This window comes from Halichoeres trimaculatus, unplaced genomic scaffold (assembly GCF_033239565.1).
Source record: "Halichoeres trimaculatus isolate MK-OKI-2021-1 unplaced genomic scaffold, fHalTri1.1 fHalTri1_scaffold_8, whole genome shotgun sequence".
Lineage (NCBI taxonomy): Eukaryota > Metazoa > Chordata > Actinopteri > Labriformes > Labridae > Halichoeres > Halichoeres trimaculatus.
In genome coordinates this window covers 13,132,665-13,153,308 of record NW_027437186.1, presented here as the reverse complement: position 1 = coordinate 13,153,308, position 20,644 = coordinate 13,132,665, and the positions used below count along the sequence as shown (strand labels likewise).

The window sequence follows — 20,644 nt, the reverse complement described above, 5'->3', positions numbered from 1 at the left end:
GCATGGCTGCTGCCGTCAAATTGAAAGGAACCGCCTGTGAGACGTGGAGTGCTGAGAGTGTGGCTTCCTCCTCTGACGGTTTGTGGGTATCGCTTCTCGGCCTTTTGGCTAAGATCAAGTGTAGTATCTGTTCTTATCAGTTTAATATCTGATACGTCCCCTACCCGGGGACCATATATTAAATTGATTTTTGGAACTGGGAGATGGAATAGGGGCTTGCTCCGTCCACTCCACGCATCGGCCTGGTATTGCAGTACCTCCGGGCACGGTGCACCCCCCCCAACCCTGATGTCAGAGACAAGCCTGGAAAAGGAGATGCAGCAGCGTGGGATAGGAGGAGAAGTAGCCAGTCCTTTGTTTTGTCACTTAACACAGCAATCCCTTGCCAGCGTTAGTGCAAGGCTGTTTCCTCAACCATGTACGCGTGTGTGGCTCTTTGCCACTTTGCACCCTCTAAATGTGGTCCCCTCGAGATATTTTCAGCACCGCCAGCCAGGGCGGTAGGTGCGTGAAGCAGGTCTGTGTCTGCGAGCTGTGCAAGGCATACTTACCTGGCAGGGGAGATACCATGATCAAGAAGGTGGTTCACCCAGGGCGAGGCTCGGCCATTGCACTCCGGCTGTGCTGACCCCTGCGAATTCCCCAAATGTGGGAATCTCGACTGCATAATATCTGGTAGTGGGGGACTGCGTCTCCCCTGACAAAATGTGAAAAGGCAATGGGCTGTCGCCCCCGGCACCGACCGTTTGACGCGCAGCCAGAGTGCTCCAGGGCCAAGTTGCAACTTTGCAAGGCCCAAAGGAAGCCGGCAAGCTCCAGGCGGTGTGCCACCACTGCGCACTCTGAAGCAGTGCAAGCCCCTTGGCCCCGAGAAACGCCGGCAGGCAGCCCTGGAAGCAGCGGGCAAAGAAACACCAGCTGGCTCAAGCGCGCGCGCGCGTTTGGCCAGATAGAGAGGAGGAGATAGTTTGAGGGCAAAGCCTACTGTCTCCCTGCGCAGAGGATGTAATCTGCCCGCGGTAAAGGTTTGCTCGGCTTCCGGCCACCGAGCGACCGGAGATTCTTTTGGTTTGTTTGTCACCCACGGCGGCCAAAGCTTCCTCTGTGGCTGAAAATGACCAAGTGCTTGGTGTTTTCAAGCCATCGCTGGCTCGTACCGAGTGGCACCAGCGCAAAGCAGCGTGTGGCTTGACTTGCGATGACCGAAACTTGCCTACAGACACCGTTTGCTGAGACTTTTTCTTTTCTTCTCCTTTCACTCATCGACCAGGTGCGCAAGGCTTAATCGGGGTGTCTTGGGGCCATGCATGGCTGCTGCCGTCAAATTGAAAGGAACCGCCTGTGAGACGTGGAGTGCTGAGAGTGTGGCTTCCTCCTCTGACGGTTTGTGGGTATCGCTTCTCGGCCTTTTGGCTAAGATCAAGTGTAGTATCTGTTCTTATCAGTTTAATATCTGATACGTCCCCTACCCGGGGACCATATATTAAATTGATTTTTGGAACTGGGAGATGGAATAGGGGCTTGCTCCGTCCACTCCACGCATCGGCCTGGTATTGCAGTACCTCCGGGCACGGTGCACCCCCCCCAACCCTGATGTCAGAGACAAGCCTGGAAAAGGAGATGCAGCAGCGTGGGATAGGAGGAGAAGTAGCCAGTCCTTTGTTTTGTCACTTAACACAGCAATCCCTTGCCAGCGTTAGTGCAAGGCTGTTTCCTCAACCATGTACGCGTGTGTGGCTCTTTGCCACTTTGCACCCTCTAAATGTGGTCCCCTCGAGATATTTTCAGCACCGCCAGCCAGGGCGGTAGGTGCGTGAAGCAGGTCTGTGTCTGCGAGCTGTGCAAGGCATACTTACCTGGCAGGGGAGATACCATGATCAAGAAGGTGGTTCACCCAGGGCGAGGCTCGGCCATTGCACTCCGGCTGTGCTGACCCCTGCGAATTCCCCAAATGTGGGAATCTCGACTGCATAATATCTGGTAGTGGGGGACTGCGTCTCCCCTGACAAAATGTGAAAAGGCAATGGGCTGTCGCCCCCGGCACCGACCGTTTGACGCGCAGCCAGAGTGCTCCAGGGCCAAGTTGCAACTTTGCAAGGCCCAAAGGAAGCCGGCAAGCTCCAGGCGGTGTGCCACCACTGCGCACTCTGAAGCAGTGCAAGCCCCTTGGCCCCGAGAAACGCCGGCAGGCAGCCCTGGAAGCAGCGGGCAAAGAAACACCAGCTGGCTCAAGCGCGCGCGCGCGTTTGGCCAGATAGAGAGGAGGAGATAGTTTGAGGGCAAAGCCTACTGTCCCCCTGCGCAGAGGATGTAATCTGCCCGCGGTAAAGGTTTGCTCGGCTTCCGGCCACCGAGCGACCGGAGATTCTTTTGGTTTGTTTGTCACCCACGGCGGCCAAAGCTTCCTCTGTGGCTGAAAATGACCAAGTGCTTGGTGTTTTCAAGCCATCGCTGGCTCGTACCGAGTGGCACCAGCGCAAAGCAGCGTGTGGCTTGACTTGCGATGACCGAAACTTGCCTACAGACACCGTTTGCTGAGACTTTTTCTTTTCTTCTCCTTTCACTCATCGACCAGGTGCGCAAGGCTTAATCGGGGTGTCTTGGGGCCATGCATGGCTGCTGCCGTCAAATTGAAAGGAACCGCCTGTGAGACGTGGAGTGCTGAGAGTGTGGCTTCCTCCTCTGACGGTTTGTGGGTATCGCTTCTCGGCCTTTTGGCTAAGATCAAGTGTAGTATCTGTTCTTATCAGTTTAATATCTGATACGTCCCCTACCCGGGGACCATATATTAAATTGATTTTTGGAACTGGGAGATGGAATAGGGGCTTGCTCCGTCCACTCCACGCATCGGCCTGGTATTGCAGTACCTCCGGGCACGGTGCACCCCCCCCAACCCTGATGTCAGAGACAAGCCTGGAAAAGGAGATGCAGCAGCGTGGGATAGGAGGAGAAGTAGCCAGTCCTTTGTTTTGTCACTTAACACAGCAATCCCTTGTCAGCGTTAGTGCAAGGCTGTTTCCTCAACCATGTACGTGTGTGTGGCTCTTTGCCACTTTGCACCCTCTAAATGTGGTCCCCTCGGGATATTTTCAGCACCGCCAGCCAGGGCGGTAGGTGCGTGAAGCAGGTCTGTGTCTGCGAGCTGTGCAAGGCATACTTACCTGGCAGGGGAGATACCATGATCAAGAAGGTGGTTCACCCAGGGCGAGGCTCGGCCATTGCACTCCGGCTGTGCTGACCCCTGCGAATTCCCCAAATGTGGGAATCTCGACTGCATAATTTCTGGTAGTGGGGGACTGCGTCCGCGCTCTCCCCTGACAAAATGTGAAAAGCCAATGGGCTGTCGCCCCCGGCACCGACCGTTTGACGCGCAGCCAGAGTGCTCCAGGGCCAAGTTGCAACTTTGCAAGGCCCAAAGGAAGCCGGCAAGCTCCAGGCGGTGTGCCACCACTGCGCACTCTGAAGCAGTGCAAGCCCCTTGGCCCCGAGAAACGCCGGCAGGCAGCCCTGGAAGCAGCGGGCAAAGAAACACCAGCTGGCTCAAGCGCGCGCGCGCGTTTGGCCAGATAGAGAGGAGGAGATAGTTTGAGGGCAAAGCCTACTGTCTCCCTGCGCAGAGGATGTAATCTGCCCGCGGTAAAGGTTTGCTCGGCTTCCGGCCACCGAGCGACCGGAGATTCTTTTGGTTTGTTTGTCACCCACGGCGGCCAAAGCTTCCTCTGTGGCTGAAAATGACCAAGTGCTTGGTGTTTTCAAGCCATCGCTGGCTCGTACCGAGTGGCACCAGCGCAAAGCAGCGTGTGGCTTGACTTGCGATGACCGAAACTTGCCTACAGACACCGTTTGCTGAGACTTTTTCTTTTCTTCTCCTTTCACTCATCGACCAGGTGCGCAAGGCTTAATCGGGGTGTCTTGGGGCCATGCATGGCTGCTGCCGTCAAATTGAAAGGAACCGCCTGTGAGACGTGGAGTGCTGAGAGTGTGGCTTCCTCCTCTGACGGTTTGTGGGTATCGCTTCTCGGCCTTTTGGCTAAGATCAAGTGTAGTATCTGTTCTTATCAGTTTAATATCTGATACGTCCCCTACCCGGGGACCATATATTAAATTGATTTTTGGAACTGGGAGATGGAATAGGGGCTTGCTCCGTCCACTCCACGCATCGGCCTGGTATTGCAGTACCTCCGGGCACGGTGCACCCCCCCCAACCCTGATGTCAGAGACAAGCCTGGAAAAGGAGATGCAGCAGCGTGGGATAGGAGGAGAAGTAGCCAGTCCTTTGTTTTGTCACTTAACACAGCAATCCCTTGTCAGCGTTAGTGCAAGGCTGTTTCCTCAACCATGTACGTGTGTGTGGCTCTTTGCCACTTTGCACCCTCTAAATGTGGTCCCCTCGGGATATTTTCAGCACCGCCAGCCAGGGCGGTAGGTGCGTGAAGCAGGTCTGTGTCTGCGAGCTGTGCAAGGCATACTTACCTGGCAGGGGAGATACCATGATCAAGAAGGTGGTTCACCCAGGGCGAGGCTCGGCCATTGCACTCCGGCTGTGCTGACCCCTGCGAATTCCCCAAATGTGGGAATCTCGACTGCATAATTTCTGGTAGTGGGGGACTGCGTCCGCGCTCTCCCCTGACAAAATGTGAAAAGCCAATGGGCTGTCGCCCCCGGCACCGACCGTTTGACGCGCAGCCAGAGTGCTCCAGGGCCAAGTTGCAACTTTGCAAGGCCCAAAGGAAGCCGGCAAGCTCCAGGCGGTGTGCCACCACTGCGCACTCTGAAGCAGTGCAAGCCCCTTGGCCCCGAGAAACGCCGGCAGGCAGCCCTGGAAGCAGCGGGCAAAGAAACACCAGCTGGCTCAAGCGCGCGCGCGCGCCAGATAGAGAGGAGGAGATAGTTTGAGGGCAAAGCCTACTGTCTCCCTGCGCAGAGGATGTAATCTGCCCGCGGTAAAGGTTTGCTCGGCTTCCGGCCACCGAGCGACCGGAGATTCTTTTGGTTTGTTTGTCACCCACGGCGGCCAAAGCTTCCTCTGTGGCTGAAAATGACCAAGTGCTTGGTGTTTTCAAGCCATCGCTGGCTCGTACCGAGTGGCACCAGCGCAAAGCAGCGTGTGGCTTGACTTGCGATGACCGAAACTTGCCTACAGACACCGTTTGCTGAGACTTTTTCTTTTCTTCTCCTTTCACTCATCGACCAGGTGCGCAAGGCTTAATTGGGGTGTCTTGGGGCCATGCATGGCTGCTGCCGTCAAATTGAAAGGAACCGCCTGTGAGACGTGGAGTGCTGAGAGTGTGGCTTCCTCCTCTGACGGTTTGTGGGTATCGCTTCTCGGCCTTTTGGCTAAGATCAAGTGTAGTATCTGTTCTTATCAGTTTAATATCTGATACGTCCCCTACCCGGGGACCATATATTAAATTGATTTTTGGAACTGGGAGATGGAATAGGGGCTTGCTCCGTCCACTCCACGCATCGGCCTGGTATTGCAGTACCTCCGGGCACGGTGCACCCCCCCCAACCCTGATGTCAGAGACAAGCCTGGAAAAGGAGATGCAGCAGCGTGGGATAGGAGGAGAAGTAGCCAGTCCTTTGTTTTGTCACTTAACACAGCAATCCCTTGTCAGCATTAGTGCAAGGCTGTTTCCTCAACCATGTACGTGTGTGTGGCTCTTTGCCACTTTGCACCCTCTAAATGTGGTCCCCTCGGGATATTTTCAGCACCGCCAGCCAGGGCGGTAGGTGCGTGAAGCAGGTCTGTGTCTGCGAGCTGTGCAAGGCATACTTACCTGGCAGGGGAGATACCATGATCAAGAAGGTGGTTCACCCAGGGCGAGGCTCGGCCATTGCACTCCGGCTGTGCTGACCCCTGCGAATTCCCCAAATGTGGGAATCTCGACTGCATAATTTCTGGTAGTGGGGGACTGCGTCCGCGCTCTCCCCTGACAAAATGTGAAAAGGCAATGGGCTGTCCTCCTGGCACCGACCGTTTGACGCGCAGCCAGAGTGCTCCAGGGCCAAGTTGCAACTTTGCAAGGCCCAAAGGAAGCCGGCAAGCTCCAGGCGGTGTGCCACCACTGCGCACTCTGAAGCAGTGCAAGCCCCTTGGCCCCGAGAAACGCCGGCAGGCAGCCCTGGAAGCAGCGGGCAAAGAAACACCAGCTGGCTCAAGCGCGCGCGCGCGCGCCAGATAGAGAGGAGGAGATAGTTTGAGGGCAAAGCCTACTGTCTCCCTGCGCAGAGGATGTAATCTGCCCGCGGTAAAGGTTTGCTCGGCTTCCGGCCACCGAGCGACCGGAGATTCTTTTGGTTTGTTTGTCACCCACGGCGGCCAAAGCTTCCTTTGTGGCTGAAAATGACCAAGTGCTTGGTGTTTTCAAGCCATCGCTGGCTCGTACCGAGTGGCACCAGCGCAAAGCAGCGTGTGGCTTGACTTGCGATGACCGAAACTTGCCTACAGACACCGTTTGCTGAGACTTTTTCTTTTCTTCTCCTTTCACTCATCGACCAGGTGCGCAAGGCTTAATCGGGGTGTCTTGGGGCCATGCATGGCTGCTGCCGTCAAATTGAAAGGAACCGCCTGTGAGACGTGGAGTGCTGAGAGTGTGGCTTCCTCCTCTGACGGTTTGTGGGTATCGCTTCTCGGCCTTTTGGCTAAGATCAAGTGTAGTATCTGTTCTTATCAGTTTAATATCTGATACGTCCCCTACCCGGGGACCATATATTAAATTGATTTTTGGAACTGGGAGATGGAATAGGGGCTTGCTCCGTCCACTCCACGCATCGGCCTGGTATTGCAGTACCTCCGGGCACGGTGCACCCCCCCCAACCCTGATGTCAGAGACAAGCCTGGAAAAGGAGATGCAGCAGCGTGGGATAGGAGGAGAAGTAGCCAGTCCTTTGTTTTGTCACTTAACACAGCAATCCCTTGTCAGCGTTAGTGCAAGGCTGTTTCCTCAACCATGTACGTGTGTGTGGCTCTTTGCCACTTTGCACCCTCTAAATGTGGTCCCCTCGGGATATTTTCAGCACCGCCAGCCAGGGCGGTAGGTGCGTGAAGCAGGTCTGTGTCTGCGAGCTGTGCAAGGCATACTTACCTGGCAGGGGAGATACCATGATCAAGAAGGTGGTTCACCCAGGGCGAGGCTCGGCCATTGCACTCCGGCTGTGCTGACCCCTGCGAATTCCCCAAATGTGGGAATCTCGACTGCATAATTTCTGGTAGTGGGGGACTGCGTCCGCGCTCTCCCCTGACAAAATGTGAAAAGGCAATGGGCTGTCGCCCCCGGCACCGACCGTTTGACGCGCAGCCAGAGTGCTCCAGGGCCAAGTTGCAACTTTGCAAGGCCCAAAGGAAGCCGGCAAGCTCCAGGCGGTGTGCCACCACTGCGCACTCTGAAGCAGTGCAAGCCCCTTGGCCCCGAGAAACGCCGGCAGGCAGCCCTGGAAGCAGCGGGCAAAGAAACACCAGCTGGCTCAAGCGCGCGCGCGCGTTTGGCCAGATAGAGAGGAGGAGATAGTTTGAGGGCAAAGCCTACTGTCTCCCTGCGCAGAGGATGTAATCTGCCCGCGGTAAAGGTTTGCTCGGCTTCCGGCCACCGAGCGACCGGAGATTCTTTTGGTTTGTTTGTCACCCACGGCGGCCAAAGCTTCCTCTGTGGCTGAAAATGACCAAGTGCTTGGTGTTTTCAAGCCATCGCTGGCTCGTACCGAGTGGCACCAGCGCAAAGCAGCGTGTGGCTTGACTTGCGATGACCGAAACTTGCCTACAGACACCGTTTGCTGAGACTTTTTCTTTTCTTCTCCTTTCACTCATCGACCAGGTGCGCAAGGCTTAATCGGGGTGTCTTGGGGCCATGCATGGCTGCTGCCGTCAAATTGAAAGGAACCGCCTGTGAGACGTGGAGTGCTGAGAGTGTGGCTTCCTCCTCTGACGGTTTGTGGGTATCGCTTCTCGGCCTTTTGGCTAAGATCAAGTGTAGTATCTGTTCTTATCAGTTTAATATCTGATACGTCCCCTACCCGGGGACCATATATTAAATTGATTTTTGGAACTGGGAGATGGAATAGGGGCTTGCTCCGTCCACTCCACGCATCGGCCTGGTATTGCAGTACCTCCGGGCACGGTGCACCCCCCCCAACCCTGATGTCAGAGACAAGCCTGGAAAAGGAGATGCAGCAGCGTGGGATAGGAGGAGAAGTAGCCAGTCCTTTGTTTTGTCACTTAACACAGCAATCCCTTGCCAGCGTTAGTGCAAGGCTGTTTCCTCAACCATGTACGCGTGTGTGGCTCTTTGCCACTTTGCACCCTCTAAATGTGGTCCCCTCGAGATATTTTCAGCACCGCCAGCCAGGGCGGTAGGTGCGTGAAGCAGGTCTGTGTCTGCGAGCTGTGCAAGGCATACTTACCTGGCAGGGGAGATACCATGATCAAGAAGGTGGTTCACCCAGGGCGAGGCTCGGCCATTGCACTCCGGCTGTGCTGACCCCTGCGAATTCCCCAAATGTGGGAATCTCGACTGCATAATTTCTGATAGTGGGGGACTGCGTCCGCGCTCTCCCCTGACAAAATGTGAAAAGGCAATGGGCTGTCGCCCCCGGCACCGACCGTTTGACGCGCAGCCAGAGTGCTCCAGGGCCAAGTTGCAACTTTGCAAGGCCCAAAGGAAGCCGGCAAGCTCCAGGCGGTGTGCCACCACTGCGCACTCTGAAGCAGTGCAAGCCCCTTGGCCCCGAGAAACGCCGGCAGGCAGCCCTGGAAGCAGCGGGCAAAGAAACACCAGCTGGCTCAAGCGCGCGCGCGCGCGCCAGATAGAGAGGAGGAGATAGTTTGAGGGCAAAGCCTACTGTCTCCCTGCGCAGAGGATGTAATCTGCCCGCGGTAAAGGTTTGCTCGGCTTCCGGCCACCGAGCGACCGGAGATTCTTTTGGTTTGTTTGTCACCCACGGCGGCCAAAGCTTCCTCTGTGGCTGAAAATGACCAAGTGCTTGGTGTTTTCAAGCCATCGCTGGCTCGTACCGAGTGGCACCAGCGCAAAGCAGCGTGTGGCTTGACTTGCGATGACCGAAACTTGCCTACAGACACCGTTTGCTGAGACTTTTTCTTTTCTTCTCCTTTCACTCATCGACCAGGTGCGCAAGGCTTAATCGGGGTGTCTTGGGGCCATGCATGGCTGCTGCCGTCAAATTGAAAGGAACCGCCTGTGAGACGCGGAGTGCTGAGAGTGTGGCTTCCTCCTCTGACGGTTTGTGGGTATCGCTTCTCGGCCTTTTGGCTAAGATCAAGTGTAGTATCTGTTCTTATCAGTTTAATATCTGATACGTCCCCTACCCGGGGACCATATATTAAATTGATTTTTGGAACTGGGAGATGGAATAGGGGCTTGCTCCGTCCACTCCACGCATCGGCCTGGTATTGCAGTACCTCCGGGCACGGTGCACCCCCCCCAACCCTGATGTCAGAGACAAGCCTGGAAAAGGAGATGCAGCAGCGTGGGATAGGAGGAGAAGTAGCCAGTCCTTTGTTTTGTCACTTAACACAGCAATCCCTTGTCAGCGTTAGTGCAAGGCTGTTTCCTCAACCATGTACGTGTGTGTGGCTCTTTGCCACTTTGCACCCTCTAAATGTGGTCCCCTCGGGATATTTTCAGCACCGCCAGCCAGGGCGGTAGGTGCGTGAAGCAGGTCTGTGTCTGCGAGCTGTGCAAGGCATACTTACCTGGCAGGGGAGATACCATGATCAAGAAGGTGGTTCACCCAGGGCGAGGCTCGGCCATTGCACTCCGGCTGTGCTGACCCCTGCGAATTCCCCAAATGTGGGAATCTCGACTGCATAATATCTGGTAGTGGGGGACTGTGTCTCCCCTGACAAAATGTGAAAAGGCAATGGGCTGTCGCCCCCGGCACCGACCGTTTGACGCGCAGCCAGAGTGCTCCAGGGCCAAGTTGCAACTTTGCAAGGCCCAAAGGAAGCCGGCAAGCTCCAGGCGGTGTGCCACCACTGCGCACTCTGAAGCAGTGCAAGCCCCTTGGCCCCGAGAAACGCCGGCAGGCAGCCCTGGAAGCAGCGGGCAAAGAAACACCAGCTGGCTCAAGCGCGCGCGCGCGCCAGATAGAGAGGAGGAGATAGTTTGAGGGCAAAGCCTACTGTCTCCCTGCGCAGAGGATGTAATCTGCCCGCGGTAAAGGTTTGCTCGGCTTCCGGCCACCGAGCGACCGGAGATTCTTTTGGTTTGTTTGTCACCCACGGCGGCCAAAGCTTCCTCTGTGGCTGAAAATGACCAAGTGCTTGGTGTTTTCAAGCCATCGCTGGCTCGTACCGAGTGGCACCAGCGCAAAGCAGCGTGTGGCTTGACTTGCGATGACCGAAACTTGCCTACAGACACCGTTTGCTGAGACTTTTTCTTTTCTTCTCCTTTCACTCATCGACCAGGTGCGCAAGGCTTAATCGGGGTGTCTTGGGGCCATGCATGGCTGCTGCCGTCAAATTGAAAGGAACCGCCTGTGAGACGTGGAGTGCTGAGAGTGTGGCTTCCTCCTCTGACGGTTTGTGGGTATCGCTTCTCGGCCTTTTGGCTAAGATCAAGTGTAGTATCTGTTCTTATCAGTTTAATATCTGATACGTCCCCTACCCGGGGACCATATATTAAATTGATTTTTGGAACTGGGAGATGGAATAGGGGCTTGCTCCGTCCACTCCACGCATCGGCCTGGTATTGCAGTACCTCCGGGCACGGTGCACCCCCCCAACCCTGATGTCAGAGACAAGCCTGGAAAAGGAGATGCAGCAGCGTGGGATAGGAGGAGAAGTAGCCAGTCCTTTGTTTTGTCACTTAACACAGCAATCCCTTGTCAGCGTTAGTGCAAGGCTGTTTCCTCAACCATGTACGTGTGTGTGGCTCTTTGCCACTTTGCACCCTCTAAATGTGGTCCCCTCGGGATATTTTCAGCACCGCCAGCCAGGGCGGTAGGTGCGTGAAGCAGGTCTGTGTCTGCGAGCTGTGCAAGGCATACTTACCTGGCAGGGGAGATACCATGATCAAGAAGGTGGTTCACCCAGGGCGAGGCTCGGCCATTGCACTCCGGCTGTGCTGACCCCTGCGAATTCCCCAAATGTGGGAATCTCGACTGCATAATTTCTGGTAGTGGGGGACTGCGTCCGCGCTCTCCCCTGACAAAATGTGAAAAGGCAATGGGCTGTCGCCCCCGGCACCGACCGTTTGACGCGCAGCCAGAGTGCTCCAGGGCCAAGTTGCAACTTTGCAAGGCCCAAAGGAAGCCGGCAAGCTCCAGGCGGTGTGCCACCACTGCGCACTCTGAAGCAGTGCAAGCCCCTTGGCCCCGAGAAACGCCGGCAGGCAGCCCTGGAAGCAGCGGGCAAAGAAACACCAGCTGGCTCAAGCGCGCGCGCGCGTTTGGCCAGATAGAGAGGAGGAGATAGTTTGAGGGCAAAGCCTACTGTCTCCCTGCGCAGAGGATGTAATCTGCCCGCGGTAAAGGTTTGCTCGGCTTCCGGCCACCGAGCGACCGGAGATTCTTTTGGTTTGTTTGTCACCCACGGCGGCCAAAGCTTCCTCTGTGGCTGAAAATGACCAAGTGCTTGGTGTTTTCAAGCCATCGCTGGCTCGTACCGAGTGGCACCAGCGCAAAGCAGCGTGTGGCTTGACTTGCGATGACCGAAACTTGCCTACAGACACCGTTTGCTGAGACTTTTTCTTTTCTTCTCCTTTCACTCATCGACCAGGTGCGCAAGGCTTAATCGGGGTGTCTTGGGGCCATGCATGGCTGCTGCCGTCAAATTGAAAGGAACCGCCTGTGAGACGTGGAGTGCTGAGAGTGTGGCTTCCTCCTCTGACGGTTTGTGGGTATCGCTTCTCGGCCTTTTGGCTAAGATCAAGTGTAGTATCTGTTCTTATCAGTTTAATATCTGATACGTCCCCTACCCGGGGACCATATATTAAATTGATTTTTGGAACTGGGAGATGGAATAGGGGCTTGCTCCGTCCACTCCACGCATCGGCCTGGTATTGCAGTACCTCCGGGCACGGTGCACCCCCCCCAACCCTGATGTCAGAGACAAGCCTGGAAAAGGAGATGCAGCAGCGTGGGATAGGAGGAGAAGTAGCCAGTCCTTTGTTTTGTCACTTAACACAGCAATCCCTTGCCAGCGTTAGTGCAAGGCTGTTTCCTCAACCATGTACGCGTGTGTGGCTCTTTGCCACTTTGCACCCTCTAAATGTGGTCCCCTCGAGATATTTTCAGCACCGCCAGCCAGGGCGGTAGGTGCGTGAAGCAGGTCTGTGTCTGCGAGCTGTGCAAGGCATACTTACCTGGCAGGGGAGATACCATGATCAAGAAGGTGGTTCACCCAGGGCGAGGCTCGGCCATTGCACTCCGGCTGTGCTGACCCCTGCGAATTCCCCAAATGTGGGAATCTCGACTGCATAATATCTGGTAGTGGGGGACTGCGTCTCCCCTGACAAAATGTGAAAAGGCAATGGGCTGTCGCCCCCGGCACCGACCGTTTGACGCGCAGCCAGAGTGCTCCAGGGCCAAGTTGCAACTTTGCAAGGCCCAAAGGAAGCCGGCAAGCTCCAGGCGGTGTGCCACCACTGCGCACTCTGAAGCAGTGCAAGCCCCTTGGCCCCGAGAAACGCCGGCAGGCAGCCCTGGAAGCAGCGGGCAAAGAAACACCAGCTGGCTCAAGCGCGCGCGCGCGTTTGGCCAGATAGAGAGGAGGAGATAGTTTGAGGGCAAAGCCTACTGTCTCCCTGCGCAGAGGATGTAATCTGCCCGCGGTAAAGGTTTGCTCGGCTTCCGGCCACCGAGCGACCGGAGATTCTTTTGGTTTGTTTGTCACCCACGGCGGCCAAAGCTTCCTCTGTGGCTGAAAATGACCAAGTGCTTGGTGTTTTCAAGCCATCGCTGGCTCGTACCGAGTGGCACCAGCGCAAAGCAGCGTGTGGCTTGACTTGCGATGACCGAAACTTGCCTACAGACACCGTTTGCTGAGACTTTTTCTTTTCTTCTCCTTTCACTCATCGACCAGGTGCGCAAGGCTTAATCGGGGTGTCTTGGGGCCATGCATGGCTGCTGCCGTCAAATTGAAAGGAACCGCCTGTGAGACGTGGAGTGCTGAGAGTGTGGCTTCCTCCTCTGACGGTTTGTGGGTATCGCTTCTCGGCCTTTTGGCTAAGATCAAGTGTAGTATCTGTTCTTATCAGTTTAATATCTGATACGTCCCCTACCCGGGGACCATATATTAAATTGATTTTTGGAACTGGGAGATGGAATAGGGGCTTGCTCCGTCCACTCCACGCATCGGCCTGGTATTGCAGTACCTCCGGGCACGGTGCACCCCCCCCAACCCTGATGTCAGAGACAAGCCTGGAAAAGGAGATGCAGCAGCGTGGGATAGGAGGAGAAGTAGCCAGTCCTTTGTTTTGTCACTTAACACAGCAATCCCTTGCCAGCGTTAGTGCAAGGCTGTTTCCTCAACCATGTACGCGTGTGTGGCTCTTTGCCACTTTGCACCCTCTAAATGTGGTCCCCTCGAGATATTTTCAGCACCGCCAGCCAGGGCGGTAGGTGCGTGAAGCAGGTCTGTGTCTGCGAGCTGTGCAAGGCATACTTACCTGGCAGGGGAGATACCATGATCAAGAAGGTGGTTCACCCAGGGCGAGGCTCGGCCATTGCACTCCGGCTGTGCTGACCCCTGCGAATTCCCCAAATGTGGGAATCTCGACTGCATAATATCTGGTAGTGGGGGACTGCGTCTCCCCTGACAAAATGTGAAAAGGCAATGGGCTGTCGCCCCCGGCACCGACCGTTTGACGCGCAGCCAGAGTGCTCCAGGGCCAAGTTGCAACTTTGCAAGGCCCAAAGGAAGCCGGCAAGCTCCAGGCGGTGTGCCACCACTGCGCACTCTGAAGCAGTGCAAGCCCCTTGGCCCCGAGAAACGCCGGCAGGCAGCCCTGGAAGCAGCGGGCAAAGAAACACCAGCTGGCTCAAGCGCGCGCGCGCGTTTGGCCAGATAGAGAGGAGGAGATAGTTTGAGGGCAAAGCCTACTGTCCCCCTGCGCAGAGGATGTAATCTGCCCGCGGTAAAGGTTTGCTCGGCTTCCGGCCACCGAGCGACCGGAGATTCTTTTGGTTTGTTTGTCACCCACGGCGGCCAAAGCTTCCTCTGTGGCTGAAAATGACCAAGTGCTTGGTGTTTTCAAGCCATCGCTGGCTCGTACCGAGTGGCACCAGCGCAAAGCAGCGTGTGGCTTGACTTGCGATGACCGAAACTTGCCTACAGACACCGTTTGCTGAGACTTTTTCTTTTCTTCTCCTTTCACTCATCGACCAGGTGCGCAAGGCTTAATCGGGGTGTCTTGGGGCCATGCATGGCTGCTGCCGTCAAATTGAAAGGAACCGCCTGTGAGACGTGGAGTGCTGAGAGTGTGGCTTCCTCCTCTGACGGTTTGTGGGTATCGCTTCTCGGCCTTTTGGCTAAGATCAAGTGTAGTATCTGTTCTTATCAGTTTAATATCTGATACGTCCCCTACCCGGGGACCATATATTAAATTGATTTTTGGAACTGGGAGATGGAATAGGGGCTTGCTCCGTCCACTCCACGCATCGGCCTGGTATTGCAGTACCTCCGGGCACGGTGCACCCCCCCCAACCCTGATGTCAGAGACAAGCCTGGAAAAGGAGATGCAGCAGCGTGGGATAGGAGGAGAAGTAGCCAGTCCTTTGTTTTGTCACTTAACACAGCAATCCCTTGTCAGCGTTAGTGCAAGGCTGTTTCCTCAACCATGTACGTGTGTGTGGCTCTTTGCCACTTTGCACCCTCTAAATGTGGTCCCCTCGGGATATTTTCAGCACCGCCAGCCAGGGCGGTAGGTGCGTGAAGCAGGTCTGTGTCTGCGAGCTGTGCAAGGCATACTTACCTGGCAGGGGAGATACCATGATCAAGAAGGTGGTTCACCCAGGGCGAGGCTCGGCCATTGCACTCCGGCTGTGCTGACCCCTGCGAATTCCCCAAATGTGGGAATCTCGACTGCATAATTTCTGGTAGTGGGGGACTGCGTCCGCGCTCTCCCCTGACAAAATGTGAAAAGCCAATGGGCTGTCGCCCCCGGCACCGACCGTTTGACGCGCAGCCAGAGTGCTCCAGGGCCAAGTTGCAACTTTGCAAGGCCCAAAGGAAGCCGGCAAGCTCCAGGCGGTGTGCCACCACTGCGCACTCTGAAGCAGTGCAAGCCCCTTGGCCCCGAGAAACGCCGGCAGGCAGCCCTGGAAGCAGCGGGCAAAGAAACACCAGCTGGCTCAAGCGCGCGCGCGCGTTTGGCCAGATAGAGAGGAGGAGATAGTTTGAGGGCAAAGCCTACTGTCTCCCTGCGCAGAGGATGTAATCTGCCCGCGGTAAAGGTTTGCTCGGCTTCCGGCCACCGAGCGACCGGAGATTCTTTTGGTTTGTTTGTCACCCACGGCGGCCAAAGCTTCCTCTGTGGCTGAAAATGACCAAGTGCTTGGTGTTTTCAAGCCATCGCTGGCTCGTACCGAGTGGCACCAGCGCAAAGCAGCGTGTGGCTTGACTTGCGATGACCGAAACTTGCCTACAGACACCGTTTGCTGAGACTTTTTCTTTTCTTCTCCTTTCACTCATCGACCAGGTGCGCAAGGCTTAATCGGGGTGTCTTGGGGCCATGCATGGCTGCTGCCGTCAAATTGAAAGGAACCGCCTGTGAGACGTGGAGTGCTGAGAGTGTGGCTTCCTCCTCTGACGGTTTGTGGGTATCGCTTCTCGGCCTTTTGGCTAAGATCAAGTGTAGTATCTGTTCTTATCAGTTTAATATCTGATACGTCCCCTACCCGGGGACCATATATTAAATTGATTTTTGGAACTGGGAGATGGAATAGGGGCTTGCTCCGTCCACTCCACGCATCGGCCTGGTATTGCAGTACCTCCGGGCACGGTGCACCCCCCCCAACCCTGATGTCAGAGACAAGCCTGGAAAAGGAGATGCAGCAGCGTGGGATAGGAGGAGAAGTAGCCAGTCCTTTGTTTTGTCACTTAACACAGCAATCCCTTGTCAGCGTTAGTGCAAGGCTGTTTCCTCAACCATGTACGTGTGTGTGGCTCTTTGCCACTTTGCACCCTCTAAATGTGGTCCCCTCGGGATATTTTCAGCACCGCCAGCCAGGGCGGTAGGTGCGTGAAGCAGGTCTGTGTCTGCGAGCTGTGCAAGGCATACTTACCTGGCAGGGGAGATACCATGATCAAGAAGGTGGTTCACCCAGGGCGAGGCTCGGCCATTGCACTCCGGCTGTGCTGACCCCTGCGAATTCCCCAAATGTGGGAATCTCGACTGCATAATTTCTGGTAGTGGGGGACTGCGTCCGCGCTCTCCCCTGACAAAATGTGAAAAGCCAATGGGCTGTCGCCCCCGGCACCGACCGTTTGACGCGCAGCCAGAGTGCTCCAGGGCCAAGTTGCAACTTTGCAAGGCCCAAAGGAAGCCGGCAAGCTCCAGGCGGTGTGCCACCACTGCGCACTCTGAAGCAGTGCAAGCCCCTTGGCCCCGAGAAACGCCGGCAGGCAGCCCTGGAAGCAGCGGGCAAAGAAACACCAGCTGGCTCAAGCGCGCGCGCGCGCCAGATAGAGAGGAGGAGATAGTTTGAGGGCAAAGCCTACTGTCTCCCTGCGCAGAGGATGTAATCTGCCCGCGGTAAAGGTTTGCTCGGCTTCCGGCCACCGAGCGACCGGAGATTCTTTTGGTTTGTTTGTCACCCACGGCGGCCAAAGCTTCCTCTGTGGCTGAAAATGACCAAGTGCTTGGTGTTTTCAAGCCATCGCTGGCTCGTACCGAGTGGCACCAGCGCAAAGCAGCGTGTGGCTTGACTTGCGATGACCGAAACTTGCCTACAGACACCGTTTGCTGAGACTTTTTCTTTTCTTCTCCTTTCACTCATCGACCAGGTGCGCAAGGCTTAATTGGGGTGTCTTGGGGCCATGCATGGCTGCTGCCGTCAAATTGAAAGGAACCGCCTGTGAGACGTGGAGTGCTGAGAGTGTGGCTTCCTCCTCTGACGGTTTGTGGGTATCGCTTCTCGGCCTTTTGGCTAAGATCAAGTGTAGTATCTGTTCTTATCAGTTTAATATCTGATACGTCCCCTACCCGGGGACCATATATTAAATTGATTTTTGGAACTGGGAGATGGAATAGGGGCTTGCTCCGTCCACTCCACGCATCGGCCTGGTATTGCAGTACCTCCGGGCACGGTGCACCCCCCCCAACCCTGATGTCAGAGACAAGCCTGGAAAAGGAGATGCAGCAGCGTGGGATAGGAGGAGAAGTAGCCAGTCCTTTGTTTTGTCACTTAACACAGCAATCCCTTGTCAGCATTAGTGCAAGGCTGTTTCCTCAACCATGTACGTGTGTGTGGCTCTTTGCCACTTTGCACCCTCTAAATGTGGTCCCCTCGGGATATTTTCAGCACCGCCAGCCAGGGCGGTAGGTGCGTGAAGCAGGTCTGTGTCTGCGAGCTGTGCAAGGCATACTTACCTGGCAGGGGAGATACCATGATCAAGAAGGTGGTTCACCCAGGGCGAGGCTCGGCCATTGCACTCCGGCTGTGCTGACCCCTGCGAATTCCCCAAATGTGGGAATCTCGACTGCATAATTTCTGGTAGTGGGGGACTGCGTCCGCGCTCTCCCCTGACAAAATGTGAAAAGGCAATGGGCTGTCCTCCTGGCACCGACCGTTTGACGCGCAGCCAGAGTGCTCCAGGGCCAAGTTGCAACTTTGCAAGGCCCAAAGGAAGCCGGCAAGCTCCAGGCGGTGTGCCACCACTGCGCACTCTGAAGCAGTGCAAGCCCCTTGGCCCCGAGAAACGCCGGCAGGCAGCCCTGGAAGCAGCGGGCAAAGAAACACCAGCTGGCTCAAGCGCGCGCGCGCGCGCCAGATAGAGAGGAGGAGATAGTTTGAGGGCAAAGCCTACTGTCTCCCTGCGCAGAGGATGTAATCTGCCCGCGGTAAAGGTTTGCTCGGCTTCCGGCCACCGAGCGACCGGAGATTCTTTTGGTTTGTTTGTCACCCACGGCGGCCAAAGCTTCCTTTGTGGCTGAAAATGACCAAGTGCTTGGTGTTTTCAAGCCATCGCTGGCTCGTACCGAGTGGCACCAGCGCAAAGCAGCGTGTGGCTTGACTTGCGATGACCGAAACTTGCCTACAGACACCGTTTGCTGAGACTTTTTCTTTTCTTCTCCTTTCACTCATCGACCAGGTGCGCAAGGCTTAATCGGGGTGTCTTGGGGCCATGCATGGCTGCTGCCGTCAAATTGAAAGGAACCGCCTGTGAGACGTGGAGTGCTGAGAGTGTGGCTTCCTCCTCTGACGGTTTGTGGGTATCGCTTCTCGGCCTTTTGGCTAAGATCAAGTGTAGTATCTGTTCTTATCAGTTTAATATCTGATACGTCCCCTACCCGGGGACCATATATTAAATTGATTTTTGGAACTGGGAGATGGAATAGGGGCTTGCTCCGTCCACTCCACGCATCGGCCTGGTATTGCAGTACCTCCGGGCACGGTGCACCCCCCCCAACCCTGATGTCAGAGACAAGCCTGGAAAAGGAGATGCAGCAGCGTGGGATAGGAGGAGAAGTAGCCAGTCCTTTGTTTTGTCACTTAACACAGCAATCCCTTGTCAGCGTTAGTGCAAGGCTGTTTCCTCAACCATGTACGTGTGTGTGGCTCTTTGCCACTTTGCACCCTCTAAATGTGGTCCCCTCGGGATATTTTCAGCACCGCCAGCCAGGGCGGTAGGTGCGTGAAGCAGGTCTGTGTCTGCGAGCTGTGCAAGGCATACTTACCTGGCAGGGGAGATACCATGATCAAGAAGGTGGTTCACCCAGGGCGAGGCTCGGCCATTGCACTCCGGCTGTGCTGACCCCTGCGAATTCCCCAAATGTGGGAATCTCGACTGCATAATTTCTGGTAGTGGGGGACTGCGTCCGCGCTCTCCCCTGACAAAATGTGAAAAGGCAATGGGCTGTCGCCCCCGGCACCGACCGTTTGACGCGCAGCCAGAGTGCTCCAGGGCCAAGTTGCAACTTTGCAAGGCCCAAAGGAAGCCGGCAAGCTCCAGGCGGTGTGCCACCACTGCGCACTCTGAAGCAGTGCAAGCCCCTTGGCCCCGAGAAACGCCGGCAGGCAGCCCTGGAAGCAGCGGGCAAAGAAACACCAGCTGGCTCAAGCGCGCGCGCGCGCGCCAGATAGAGAGGAGGAGATAGTTTGAGGGCAAAGCCTACTGTCTCCCTGCGCAGAGGATGTAATCTGCCCGCGGTAAAGGTTTGCTCGGCTTCCGGCCACCGAGCGACCGGAGATTCTTTTGGTTTGTTTGTCACCCACGGCGGCCAAAGCTTCCTTTGTGGCTGAAAATGACCAAGTGCTTGGTGTTTTCAAGCCATCGCTGGCTCGTACCGAGTGGCACCAGCGCAAAGCAGCGTGTGGCTTGACTTGCGATGACCGAAACTTGCCAACAGACACCGTTTGCTGAGACTTTTTCTTTTCTTCTCCTTTCACTCATCGACCAGGTGCGCAAGGCTTAATCGGGGTGTCTTGGGGCCATGCATGGCTGCTGCCGTCAAATTGAAAGGAACCCCCTGTGAGACGTGGAGTGCTGAGAGTGTGGCTTCCTCCTCTGACGGTTTGTGGGTATCGCTTCTCGGCCTTTTGGCTAAGATCAAGTGTAGTATCTGTTCTTATCAGTTTAATATCTGATACGTCCCCTACCCGGGGACCATATATTAAATTGATTTTTGGAACTGGGAGATGGAATAGGGGCTTGCTCCGTCCACTCCACGCATCGGCCTGGTATTGCAGTACCTCCGGGCACGGTGCACCCCCCCCAACCCTGATGTCAGAGACAAGCCTGGAAAAGGAGATGCAGCAGCGTGGGATAGGAGGAGAAGTAGCCAGTCCTTTGTTTTGTCACTTAACACAGCAATCCCTTGTCAGCGTTAGTGCAAGGCTGTTTCCTCAACCATGTACGTGTGTGTGGCTCTTTGCCACTTTGCACCCTCTAAATGTGGTCCCCTCGGGATATTTTCAGCACCGCCAGCCAGGGCGGTAGGTGCGTGAAGCAGGTCTGTGTCTGCGAGCTGTGCAAGGCATATTTACCTGGCAGGGGAGATACCATGATCAAGAAGGTGGTTCACCCAGGGCGAGGCTCGGCCATTGCACTCCGGCTGTGCTGACCCCTGCGAATTCCCCAAATGTGGGAATCTCGACTGCATAATTTCTGGTAGTGGGGGACTGCGTCCGCGCTCTCCCCTGACAAAATGTGAAAAGGCAATGGGCTGTCGCCCCCGGCACCGACCGCTTGACGCGCAGCCAGAGTGCTCCAGGGCCAAGTTGCAACTTTGCAAGGCCCAAAGGAAGCCGGCAAGCTCCAGGCGGTGTGCCACCACTGCGCACTCTGAAGCAGTGCAAGCCCCTTGGCCCCGAGAAACGCCGGCAGGCAGCCCTGGAAGCAGCGGGCAAAGAAACACCAGCTGGCTCAAGCGCGCGCGCGCGCGCCAGATAGAGAGGAGGAGATAGTTTGAGGGCAAAGCCTACTGTCTCCCTGCGCAGAGGATGTAATCTGCCCGCGGTAAAG

General features: G+C 55.9%; 32 non-coding genes across 32 annotated transcripts; all 32 read left to right on the top strand.

Annotated features, from left to right (window-relative positions):
- The first annotated feature begins 88 nt into the window (after nt 1–88).
- Nucleotides 89–279, top strand: LOC141795741 (U2 spliceosomal RNA). The gene has a single exon (XR_012598694.1). It is a non-coding gene; the product is annotated as a U2 spliceosomal RNA (small nuclear RNA).
- Nucleotides 280–543: 264 nt separating this feature from the next.
- Nucleotides 544–700, top strand: LOC141795713 (U1 spliceosomal RNA). The gene has a single exon (XR_012598667.1). It is a non-coding gene; the product is annotated as a U1 spliceosomal RNA (small nuclear RNA).
- Nucleotides 701–1,393: 693 nt separating this feature from the next.
- On the top strand, nt 1,394–1,584 carry LOC141795740 (U2 spliceosomal RNA). Its single transcript, XR_012598693.1, has one exon. It is a non-coding gene; the product is annotated as a U2 spliceosomal RNA (small nuclear RNA).
- A 264-nt stretch (nt 1,585–1,848) lies between these two features.
- On the top strand, nt 1,849–2,005 carry LOC141795712 (U1 spliceosomal RNA). The gene has a single exon (XR_012598666.1). It is a non-coding gene; the product is annotated as a U1 spliceosomal RNA (small nuclear RNA).
- Nucleotides 2,006–2,698: 693 nt separating this feature from the next.
- Nucleotides 2,699–2,889, top strand: LOC141795739 (U2 spliceosomal RNA). Its single transcript, XR_012598692.1, has one exon. It is a non-coding gene; the product is annotated as a U2 spliceosomal RNA (small nuclear RNA).
- A 264-nt stretch (nt 2,890–3,153) lies between these two features.
- LOC141795742 (U1 spliceosomal RNA) lies at nt 3,154–3,317 on the top strand. Its single transcript, XR_012598695.1, has one exon. It is a non-coding gene; the product is annotated as a U1 spliceosomal RNA (small nuclear RNA).
- Nucleotides 3,318–4,010: 693 nt separating this feature from the next.
- On the top strand, nt 4,011–4,201 carry LOC141795738 (U2 spliceosomal RNA). The gene has a single exon (XR_012598691.1). It is a non-coding gene; the product is annotated as a U2 spliceosomal RNA (small nuclear RNA).
- A 264-nt stretch (nt 4,202–4,465) lies between these two features.
- Nucleotides 4,466–4,629, top strand: LOC141795730 (U1 spliceosomal RNA). Its single transcript, XR_012598684.1, has one exon. It is a non-coding gene; the product is annotated as a U1 spliceosomal RNA (small nuclear RNA).
- A 688-nt stretch (nt 4,630–5,317) lies between these two features.
- On the top strand, nt 5,318–5,508 carry LOC141795736 (U2 spliceosomal RNA). The gene has a single exon (XR_012598690.1). It is a non-coding gene; the product is annotated as a U2 spliceosomal RNA (small nuclear RNA).
- Nucleotides 5,509–5,772: 264 nt separating this feature from the next.
- On the top strand, nt 5,773–5,936 carry LOC141795719 (U1 spliceosomal RNA). The gene has a single exon (XR_012598673.1). It is a non-coding gene; the product is annotated as a U1 spliceosomal RNA (small nuclear RNA).
- Nucleotides 5,937–6,625: 689 nt separating this feature from the next.
- On the top strand, nt 6,626–6,816 carry LOC141795735 (U2 spliceosomal RNA). The gene has a single exon (XR_012598689.1). It is a non-coding gene; the product is annotated as a U2 spliceosomal RNA (small nuclear RNA).
- A 264-nt stretch (nt 6,817–7,080) lies between these two features.
- Nucleotides 7,081–7,244, top strand: LOC141795708 (U1 spliceosomal RNA). Its single transcript, XR_012598662.1, has one exon. It is a non-coding gene; the product is annotated as a U1 spliceosomal RNA (small nuclear RNA).
- Nucleotides 7,245–7,937: 693 nt separating this feature from the next.
- LOC141795734 (U2 spliceosomal RNA) lies at nt 7,938–8,128 on the top strand. The gene has a single exon (XR_012598688.1). It is a non-coding gene; the product is annotated as a U2 spliceosomal RNA (small nuclear RNA).
- A 264-nt stretch (nt 8,129–8,392) lies between these two features.
- LOC141795904 (U1 spliceosomal RNA) lies at nt 8,393–8,556 on the top strand. The gene has a single exon (XR_012598845.1). It is a non-coding gene; the product is annotated as a U1 spliceosomal RNA (small nuclear RNA).
- Nucleotides 8,557–9,246: 690 nt separating this feature from the next.
- LOC141795733 (U2 spliceosomal RNA) lies at nt 9,247–9,437 on the top strand. Its single transcript, XR_012598687.1, has one exon. It is a non-coding gene; the product is annotated as a U2 spliceosomal RNA (small nuclear RNA).
- A 264-nt stretch (nt 9,438–9,701) lies between these two features.
- On the top strand, nt 9,702–9,858 carry LOC141795715 (U1 spliceosomal RNA). The gene has a single exon (XR_012598669.1). It is a non-coding gene; the product is annotated as a U1 spliceosomal RNA (small nuclear RNA).
- Nucleotides 9,859–10,546: 688 nt separating this feature from the next.
- LOC141795732 (U2 spliceosomal RNA) lies at nt 10,547–10,737 on the top strand. The gene has a single exon (XR_012598686.1). It is a non-coding gene; the product is annotated as a U2 spliceosomal RNA (small nuclear RNA).
- A 263-nt stretch (nt 10,738–11,000) lies between these two features.
- On the top strand, nt 11,001–11,164 carry LOC141795697 (U1 spliceosomal RNA). Its single transcript, XR_012598651.1, has one exon. It is a non-coding gene; the product is annotated as a U1 spliceosomal RNA (small nuclear RNA).
- A 693-nt stretch (nt 11,165–11,857) lies between these two features.
- LOC141795731 (U2 spliceosomal RNA) lies at nt 11,858–12,048 on the top strand. Its single transcript, XR_012598685.1, has one exon. It is a non-coding gene; the product is annotated as a U2 spliceosomal RNA (small nuclear RNA).
- Nucleotides 12,049–12,312: 264 nt separating this feature from the next.
- Nucleotides 12,313–12,469, top strand: LOC141795711 (U1 spliceosomal RNA). The gene has a single exon (XR_012598665.1). It is a non-coding gene; the product is annotated as a U1 spliceosomal RNA (small nuclear RNA).
- Nucleotides 12,470–13,162: 693 nt separating this feature from the next.
- LOC141795729 (U2 spliceosomal RNA) lies at nt 13,163–13,353 on the top strand. Its single transcript, XR_012598683.1, has one exon. It is a non-coding gene; the product is annotated as a U2 spliceosomal RNA (small nuclear RNA).
- Nucleotides 13,354–13,617: 264 nt separating this feature from the next.
- Nucleotides 13,618–13,774, top strand: LOC141795710 (U1 spliceosomal RNA). Its single transcript, XR_012598664.1, has one exon. It is a non-coding gene; the product is annotated as a U1 spliceosomal RNA (small nuclear RNA).
- Nucleotides 13,775–14,467: 693 nt separating this feature from the next.
- Nucleotides 14,468–14,658, top strand: LOC141795728 (U2 spliceosomal RNA). The gene has a single exon (XR_012598682.1). It is a non-coding gene; the product is annotated as a U2 spliceosomal RNA (small nuclear RNA).
- Nucleotides 14,659–14,922: 264 nt separating this feature from the next.
- LOC141795685 (U1 spliceosomal RNA) lies at nt 14,923–15,086 on the top strand. The gene has a single exon (XR_012598640.1). It is a non-coding gene; the product is annotated as a U1 spliceosomal RNA (small nuclear RNA).
- Nucleotides 15,087–15,779: 693 nt separating this feature from the next.
- On the top strand, nt 15,780–15,970 carry LOC141795727 (U2 spliceosomal RNA). Its single transcript, XR_012598681.1, has one exon. It is a non-coding gene; the product is annotated as a U2 spliceosomal RNA (small nuclear RNA).
- A 264-nt stretch (nt 15,971–16,234) lies between these two features.
- Nucleotides 16,235–16,398, top strand: LOC141795673 (U1 spliceosomal RNA). Its single transcript, XR_012598629.1, has one exon. It is a non-coding gene; the product is annotated as a U1 spliceosomal RNA (small nuclear RNA).
- A 688-nt stretch (nt 16,399–17,086) lies between these two features.
- Nucleotides 17,087–17,277, top strand: LOC141795726 (U2 spliceosomal RNA). The gene has a single exon (XR_012598680.1). It is a non-coding gene; the product is annotated as a U2 spliceosomal RNA (small nuclear RNA).
- Nucleotides 17,278–17,541: 264 nt separating this feature from the next.
- On the top strand, nt 17,542–17,705 carry LOC141795902 (U1 spliceosomal RNA). The gene has a single exon (XR_012598843.1). It is a non-coding gene; the product is annotated as a U1 spliceosomal RNA (small nuclear RNA).
- A 689-nt stretch (nt 17,706–18,394) lies between these two features.
- LOC141795725 (U2 spliceosomal RNA) lies at nt 18,395–18,585 on the top strand. The gene has a single exon (XR_012598679.1). It is a non-coding gene; the product is annotated as a U2 spliceosomal RNA (small nuclear RNA).
- A 264-nt stretch (nt 18,586–18,849) lies between these two features.
- LOC141795890 (U1 spliceosomal RNA) lies at nt 18,850–19,013 on the top strand. The gene has a single exon (XR_012598832.1). It is a non-coding gene; the product is annotated as a U1 spliceosomal RNA (small nuclear RNA).
- Nucleotides 19,014–19,703: 690 nt separating this feature from the next.
- On the top strand, nt 19,704–19,894 carry LOC141795724 (U2 spliceosomal RNA). Its single transcript, XR_012598678.1, has one exon. It is a non-coding gene; the product is annotated as a U2 spliceosomal RNA (small nuclear RNA).
- Nucleotides 19,895–20,158: 264 nt separating this feature from the next.
- LOC141795684 (U1 spliceosomal RNA) lies at nt 20,159–20,322 on the top strand. Its single transcript, XR_012598639.1, has one exon. It is a non-coding gene; the product is annotated as a U1 spliceosomal RNA (small nuclear RNA).
- The last annotated feature ends 322 nt before the right edge of the window (nt 20,323–20,644 follow it).